Below are 9,768 nucleotides of genomic sequence, written 5' to 3' on the forward strand. Positions count from 1 at the left end.
TCTACTAAATTGTTGTAAAATAATCCAATAAATTGTAAAGTCTGAATACCCTTCAGATTTTAAGAATCGACTATTACTTAATATAATATTGACTGATATTATTAAAAAAACAGTTACCTACCTATTTAATGAATAAGACAGTTTCTTGTAAGCTACCTCATGGTACAGATCCGGGTCTGAATTCATCACGGCCTGTCTATATTATTAGCTATTATCTCGATATACCTACTTATTTGACCGCGCGTACGACAGGAAACTAAGACGCTTATGCAAATAGTTACCTATGTAGGTACAAGTACTTGCCAACGGTAAAAATATGGGTGTACAAATCTTCTCAAAAATATGTCCCATAACTCTTATGTCAGTGAATTAAGAACTATGGGACATATTTTTGAGTAAGTTGTCTACACTCATATTTTTACCGTTGACTGTACTACCTACCTATGGCGTTCAAAAGTGCATGGAGATGTTTCAACCGTAATATTAAGGCATTACGGTCGACATCTATCTATGCACTTTTGAACGCCACTGTACATAATAAAAAGGAAAAAAATATATATTATAAAGTAATAAATATGATTAGTTGCGATGATTTGGTATGATAATGAGTATAGGTACCTAAAAACAAACAAGCTTTTATGATAAGCCGCGATTGAACAGAAGCGACAGGGCGATCGTACGATGTTATCGCGTTAATCCGTCTGCTTCATGTATTTATTTAAATGTATTCAAAATTACGAGAGACAGGTGACTTTGATACTCGTATCAATTAGGGTACGTTTGATAACTCTAAGCCAATATTATAATAATAGTAGGTAATCCTTCTTAAGAAACAATACAATAAGTAGGTATATACTACGTTATAAGCACTGAAAAATAGAATGATCTATCTAGCACACATTAAAGTGATATCAATAAGTAAACTTTACTGCTTGCTTCGATAGGCTCATATGGAACTGTTTAAAGCATTATGTAAACATTAATGCAATTTCAATTGTTTTAAACGATTTTTTTCTCAGTGTACCAGGTATTGCAAAATTTGTTTAACCCTCGTACCTTGAAATCTTCACTACACTCAAGATTCCACAAAGAATCCATCGCATTCTCGGGTATCAATATAGCACGAGGTGTTGAACAACAACTTTGCCCTCTTGTTAAACAAATAACTGTTGTAGCCGTTGTATTGAATGTAGCGCGAAGCAACCCGCCACCTTATCACCCGTTATCAGTCGCTGTTCGCCACACCCTCAACCAGTCGACTAATTATAATTGCTGCCTAATCTTATACCAGGCGCCGTTTCTATACCTATACCTACTCAGTTGCATATATTAGAGTTCGTAATGACACTGAGTAATAGTACAGTCAGCAGCAGCTGCTACGCTGGTGAGGTGTTCAAAATTAACTTGACACGCTCTTATTTTCTTAACAATAAAGTCGCGTCAAGATCATTTTGAACACCTGGCCCGCTTAGCAACTTCTGCTGCTGACTGTACTTACTACCTATTACTACGATCAAAAGTTTTCATTGTCACGTCATAAATCATGTTGTCCTTTCCTAACTCATACTGCTCTTAGCAGCTGCAAAGCGATTGAATGGCATCTGATCATAATGTGTCTATTTTATAATTTAACCATTTGCAAATCGCCGGTGAATCTGCAGTAATTTTATACATAAGTAAATTATTAACGACCCGCCCCGGCTTCACATGGGTGCAATGTAGGTATGTAGATATTAGTCATCGTCAAATTTCAACCATCCATATTTTTGGTCGTTGGACATAGAGCATAAAACTAATTTTGGGCAGCATATGATCACACCTTAAAATAAAAATGTAGTACCACTTCCGGTTTATTATTGTTTCAATGAGTTTTACACATATAAAGTACAAGTTTTAACTATACTTATTCTATTATTTATAATTTATAAATATAATATATAAGTATTAAATTTTAAAATTCGTATTAGTCTCACGAGTATAATCACATCAATCTGTTCAACCTGCTTCTTATTAAAGGCAGGGCACCTGCGCATGGCCCACATTTTTCCACAAACACCTGACGTTATCGATCATGTTTATTCAGCCGATAAATTAAACTCGCATGCTCTATGCGCCGGCGCAATATTCGCAACGTTTCTCGGAACAAGCTTGTTTGCACTCTGATATTGGAAAGATATTCAATTGATCGAATATGGGTCATCTTGATTATCGCGCATGCACGGTTAGGGTGGGTCTTGGAACGCTAAATTGACTGACTCATTGGGTATTTGAAACCGAATCAAGTAGGTACCTAGCGAATTGTTGGTTAACTGTTATGACATCGATATGGGTTAGGTACTACATAATAGATAATATTACTAGTAGTTAGGTATATTATGCAGGTGAACTTAAACTTTTCCAAAATACTGATTTGATATTAACTTAACACTTTAATCTATTCCATAACAAGGTTAACTCGAGCTCAGTTGCTAATAGCGTAACGTGCCGTAACGAGGTTAGTTGTTGACACGAATTTCAGTTTGTTAATTATCTAATAAAAATTACATATAAGTATATTAATTAACTCTCCTTTATGGCCATTACTCGCCTCATATCAACTACTGCCAGCACGACAAAGTTACGGGAACTATGGGTTTACACCAGTGGTGGGCAAACTTTTTTCATGGGGAGCCAGACATTTTAGGAAATTTAAGTGGAGGGCCAGAACTGTAGCCAAAATTTATTTTGATTTGTGAAATCGTGGGCCAATGCCATATACTAATTATTTCATAGGACCGGCGGCGGGTCGGATAAAATCCATTCGCGGGCCGGAGCTGGCCCGCAGGCCGTACTTTGCCCACCACTGGTTTACACAGTCGATTCAGGCCCCGTAGACAACATGCCAATCGCTAACGCTACGTAGCGAACGAAACTGTCACTGTCACACTATGTAAGAGTGATAGAGAGACACAAAGCGATTCGATGGCGAAGCGCAAGTGATTGTCACCTTGGCTAGGCCGCTTAATATGTGAAAAGTTAAACTTAAATAAGCATTATATATTATTGATCACTCACTCAAGAAATCTACACAACGCCAAGAGTTTATACTAATGAAGTGTATGTATACTTAATAAATAATTATGTTAGTACGATGATGCCCAGTTTTGTTTGATAAGGAAACAATTATTTCCCAGATATTGACTCAATCGGATTTCTCAACATTGTCATTTCCATTTTACTTCTAACCGAAGCGCGGCAACTTTCCTTGATAACATAACTTATTCATTGTGAAACACTACGAGTAGGTATCAATGAGTAACGCTATCACGCTTATCAGCGAATTGGCATTTGCATAAACATCGCTAGACGAAGGGAGTGCCAGTGTGACATCATATCATATTTCTTGTTTAATAATAAAAATATAATTTCAGCCTATATACGTCCCACTGCTGGGCACAGGCCTCCTCTCATGCGCGAGAGGGCTTGGGCTATAGGCCCGACGCTAGCCCAATGCGGATTGGGGACTTCACATACGCCTCCGAATTTCTTCGCAGATGTATGCAGATTTCCTCACGATGTTTTCCTTCACCGAAAAGCTAGTGGTAAATATCAAATGATATTTCGTACGTAAGTTCCGAAAAACTCATTGGTAGTACAAGCCAGGATTTGAACCCGCGACCTCCGGATTGAAAGTCGGACGTCATATCCACTCGGCGACCATCGCTTCTTCATTTCGTGTTTGGGTCAAACAGATCACTGTGTTATGTCTTTCCTGTAGACATACACGAGAGTTAAGGGCTATAAAGGCTAATTTAGTGTGTGCTAAACTAGTGTGTTATCGCGAACAGTACATTTTTCTCTCCTGTGGGCAATAGTTAACAGCTTGTGGGCATGTAAGCAATGATTTTATCATAGTTCTTTAAATAAAAGGAGGACCTTTTCACGTGGATAAGGGTTAAATAAGAAAATTAGCCTTTATAGCCCTTAACTCTCGCGTACTGCCTATATTTGCAGGGGCAGACTCCAACCAAACCCTTCAAAGTTAGCTTGATACAAAAAAATCACGAAAATATGTTTAATTTCCATTTTATTTTAGTAGTATATCCACTATGACGATAGTGTAACGACACTGCATACCATAACAGTATAATTTTAGAATAAAATTGCTAGTGATATAGCTGAAGATCTGACGAGCAAAATTTTAAACTGAAGTATATTTGCAGAGTGGCCATAGGTACCTTTCGTTGCAAGTTTCGCGCGGCGCGCCATCATATTTATGTTTCTATCTAATTTCCTGGCTTTACGCTCTTAACCCTTAAAACATTTGACATCCCTTTCTAGTCATTCTATTACGAACCGTAGGTAATTCTTTTTAGGGTTCCGTACCCGAAGGGTAAAACGGGACCCTATTACTAAGACTCCGCTGTCCGTCCGTCCGTCCGTCCGTCCGTCTGTCACCAGGCTGTATCTCATGAACCGTGATAGGCAGATAGTTGAAATTTTCACAGATGATGTATTTCTGTTGCCGCTATAACAACAAATACTAAAAAGTACGGAACCCTCGGTGGGCGAGTCCGACTCGCACTTGCCCGGTTTTTTTTATGACATAAGAGGCAAACGAGTAGACGAATCGCCTTATAGTAATCAATTACCGTCGCCCATGGACACCCGCAATACCAGAGGGGTTATAAGTGCGTTAAGATGGGAGTACGCTCTTTTCTTGAAAGTTTGAAGGTCGTATTGGTCCTGAAATACCGCAGGTTCATTCCAGAGCAGCGTTTCCCAAACTATGGGTCTCGACCCATTGGTGGGTCGCGAGCGAATACTGAGTGGCCCCTGAAACTACTAGTGAATCTGAGCGTTACCAATAATAGTTTATGCCGCCGTTTTAAGACGGCTGAGAGGTGGGTCCTGAATTTGGCAGTTTTTAATAGGTGGGTCGGAGCCCAGTCATGTTTGGGAACCACTGTTCCAGAGTGAAGATGTGCAAAGTGTGCGAGGCAGGAAGTTCCAGAAAAAGAGGAAGTGCAGGACGATTATTTTTGTAGAGATGTGTTTTTGTTTTAACTATGATGGCAAGTATGCTGTTGCCGCTATGGACCTAAGGGTTAAAAGCATACTCAGATAAACTTTAATGTAATTTAAAAAAAGGAACAAGTTATGAGTTAAAAATAATTTTTGAATTTTCAAACATGCGTTTTATAGCGTAGAAATGACACAAAATAAAAATAAAATCAGAAATATCTGTTTTCAATAGCATATTTACCTATTTATTTAGAGTGTTGTCTTTTTATGTCGTACATATTGATACAAGAAATAACTCAAATGTAATTTTGAAATCTCCCTTTTCAGTTACATATTTGCCTACCTATTTATTTAGTGTCATCTTTTTTATGTCACATTGTTACAAAAATTAACTCAAACTTAAAATTGATTTTATAATTTTTCCACAATTAACACTATCAAATTTAATTCGTTTTATTTCTAAAACTTTGGTGGTGGTCGGAACCAATGCGGTGTAACTACCTACATATCTATTCACCAGTTTAATGCAAAAAGATTTTTCTCGCCGTTTTTTATTGTGAATTAACTTTACTATATTCTAATAAGCAGACATCGTACATTTTCCAGCATTTTTGGTGCAGCGGAGTGGTGTTAACGGAATTGGTATAAATAATTTGAACCCTAATGTTAGCGTTAATTACGTTAATATTAACCTTAATTTACCATTTCAGTTGAAATTATCTATACCAATTCCGTTAACACCACTCTGCTGCACCAAAAATGCTGGAAAATTTACTGTTTAAACAACAGATTGCATCAGCGCATCGCGCTGATCCACGCAGATCAATCTAGGGCATAAGCCAGCAGAAACATATTGTCTTAGTTGCACTTTACACGGATAGAATACAAATAAGATTTACATATGTGTGCTATAGGTAAAGTTGTGTATATAAAGAAATACAAATTGTAAATAAATCAGATACCAATTGTCCGTTGGTGTTTCACTACCTCCATACCCAAAAAACCTCTGCTTGCTCAGGGCGACACTCTGAGAGTAGAGGCTCCCATCCACCACCTTTTTACAGGAACCCTTGCTGTGGCATACGACTCCTTCAGCCTTAATCGGTCGCTTGAGCCTGGGCGATCGGCAGCAAGTATCCATCCAAACCACCTTGATCCCCCCCGTAGGGAATCAGTCTGTTACCGATAGGTCTCCCGGTACAGACATCCTTGTCATAGAATAAGTTAGGGCTAGGGAAGTAGGGACTTAGGCCAATAGGATCCCTTGCTATCGCCTCCCACCTTATTTTATGCAGTCTGTGCAGGCACATGCAACGCCTGAGTACCATTTGATTCCATATCGTTTCAGTCCATTTAGTAATTAATACAGGTACTCGGCCTTAGCGTGTGGCTATATATTTACGATGTCTGCTTATTAGAATATAGTAAAGTTAATTAACGATCCAATACTATGGTTGCATACCAAAAAACTGACCATGAATAAATAAGTCTATAAGCCTAGATATTACTCAAAAACTTGACATTACCTGACTAAGATCCATGACCACTGTCTTCTTCCGCTACCACAAATGCCGCCGCGATTTTTTAAACAAACTTAAACAATTAGAGTCCAATCCTGAGGCAATATTTTATATTTATTTCGATTGTATGACCGATACGCGTGCGCGGCGCCGACCGGCCCAAACGGCGTAAGTACCAACGTCCCCGCGCCTGTAGGTGCACTGGCGCGCTGAAATAGCACGCTCCTTCGCACCTCGCTCGATAGGTTATCTATCAAACAAATACTTGACAGCATAGCTAACTACGGCTAGAAAAATCTCAACGGTGACCTATTTTTTCTCCGTAATGAAGACTGTTAGAGTCTCGTCATCGAATCGTGACATTGAAAAAATCGCGAAAATTAAGCTAATGAAAGTGACATGTACTTACAGTCAGCAAAGCTATTAGTGTATGCAGGGGTGCCACCTGCATACAATGTATACAGAGGTGCTAAACTAATAGTTTTGACTGTACATACTCGTATAAGAAGTATAAAACGACATTTTTTATCATTCATTTTTAAGTAAAGCAAAGATATCGTTTAGCAATGAAAATTGGCCACCTTGTAAATCAAGACCATTAATTAACTAGCATATATTATTTAGTAGCAAGAATAATTAAGTTTCTTCAGATAGTATGATAGTAATCAGAATTATTAACTACATAATAGCCATAATATTTAATCTAATAGTTTTCCTAATCAAAGTTTAAAGTTACTCTGACTTGTTCATGGGAGCTAGGCGTTGAGTAACATAGGTGCTTAGGTTTATTATTTATCTACAAGTATATTTAATATTTTGAAAACAAAACTTACTTAAAAGCTTACCTAAAAACAAAAGCCTATTTCTATCCGCCCTAAAAAAAATAGTTTCGTGTTTAATCCCTAAAATGCATGGTAACTAATTACTACTTTAACTTACCTAATTGACCGAACAAGAGAGAAGGTCCTTTTCAGCTTAGGCATAAATGCTTTTATGTGCCTGTCTGGCAGTTCTCCTCAACAGGTCGCATTTTTAACCGATTCTCGTAAAATTTGGTGAGCTAGTTTGAAATATAAATAGATTTTTTAGCGATACAGTTATGGTTTTATTTTTTCAAAATGGCCAAGCCATGGGGGTCGGAGCCAAGTCTACAGCTCACAGAGCCACTGATAAACTACTCTTTAAATATTGTGGTCGTATCAAATATAAGTACACGCTGTATGTATATTATAAGCATAATATTTAGACAAAGAACAGACATAAAATTAACATATGCACGCCTAACAAAGTCTATGCACGAAGTTAGTATTTCCAGAGATGCTTTTTCTATTCAAATGAATCTCAAATTTAAAACATTATATCGATCAAGGTGTGCGCTGTTTGCGATATGGTATCGAGAAAGTTATCGTATCTTAAGCAAACAATGACAAGGTACGCTTAGGTAGGTACTACTCGGTCACTATCACTTATAACGCGGTAAGACAATTTTATAAAAATTCATTATTATTATAAAATGAAGAGTCCTAAATTCTGTGTTTATATTTCTAATCTTTTGATTATTAGCACAGAAGCAGCAAACTGTAAACAAGGCAAATAGATAGCTGAAATTGATACCTACTGCGCCATTAATTTTGTAGTGACTGGTTGTCAAACGTCAACTTTTGACCACCAGAGTTACCGTATAATACGAACCCTACAACGCCATCTACGTCAGCTTTCAAATTCAAAGCACGGATTTGACTTAGACGTAATTCGTAAGATACAATTAATTAATATTTGATATTAATTTATTAGGAGGTTAATTTTCGAATGAATATTTAAAGTATCTGATTATTTTAATATCTCTTTTTTGGGGGAAACGTATTACTTGAAAATAGACACTATACACATGTGAACTATTGTGCGCGATAAATCACAATTAAATTTCGTCCTCAATTAACTACCTAACAAAAAAAATATCTATTCTCACCTATTTGTTAGAGATGATTTTCTCTCTATAGCGTGTAAAGCGAAACTTTTCGGAGTTTTTTTATAGTAGGCAGGTAACGGCTACGGATCCGTAAACTGAGCATCATCCCACATTCTTTTGATTTTGACCGATTTTACTACATAGGTACATATGCACATAATTTTAATAATTTACCTATTTGCTTATATAAACCGATGCCGATGTGTGAAACGAATATCAGGTAATTATTTACCTGATATTCGTAACATTGACAGGAAATAAAATTTGAATATTTATTCTTGCATTTGCACTGTACAATTATACAAGCATACCTACTCGTACAGGTTAAAAACTAGAGCCCCGCCACCTGACAGGCGAGCAGCGCGCGCGCAGAGCGTCGCCCGATAGCAAGAGTAAATATTGACAAGTGTATTGACAATGCTCGCTAATGCCGTATCAAACACTCACGGCAATTATTATTCAAATACGAATACCAATTGATAATAATCATTACTAACTATGTTATGACTGTGCCTCTTTCGTCATCGGAATTTAGGTAGCCAGTATACTTAGTCGGAGTAAACAAGGGAAAATTGTCCGAAAACTTTAAAGTTCTAAAGATCAACGTTAGAAATATAATTTTAGGACCTTTATTTTTTAGTATTTTTAGTACCTACTTAGATACTAATATAAAACTGCATAATCCTAATTCATCGGCATTTTTTTATTAAATTTATCCTCATATATATTTTTTTAATTTACCTAGTGCCTCATGTCACTTATGGTTTAGTCAACAGAACCTCTATGTTTCTGCAAGACGATGCGAGACGACTTTGATTTTATTAAAAAGCGTTTATACCAAAACATCATAAATTAAAACTAGCTGTATGTAGGTCAAACAGTCAATAAAAAACCGAAATGTTATAGCTAACTCAATAGAATTAATCATTATTATTTTTGAAAATAATAAATAAATTATTTAAACACCTAAATACCGCAGGGCAGCTTGTGGCGAGCTGTTGGGGAGTAACGACCCCACGCACCCGAGTGCTCCCGAGAGTCGGTCAGGGTCTCCGTCTCCGGAGTGCCCTCGTCGGTCGGAGTGGACCCCAAGGGGACCCGCAGGACTCTCAGCTCTGGCTTGCCTTCATTGGCCACCCAGAGAGGAGTCGCCAGAGCTATATGCTCCAGAAGTGGAAGTGAAAGATGCATAAGACGCGAGTTGGCACAGTGGCTGGTAACAGCCAGTGGGTAGAAAGCGGCGCACACCTCTCGACACCCCTGAGCCGCTCACAT

The sequence above is a fragment of the Cydia splendana genome, chromosome 1 (genome assembly GCF_910591565.1).
Source record: "Cydia splendana chromosome 1, ilCydSple1.2, whole genome shotgun sequence".
Classification (NCBI taxonomy): Eukaryota; Metazoa; Arthropoda; class Insecta; order Lepidoptera; family Tortricidae; genus Cydia; species Cydia splendana.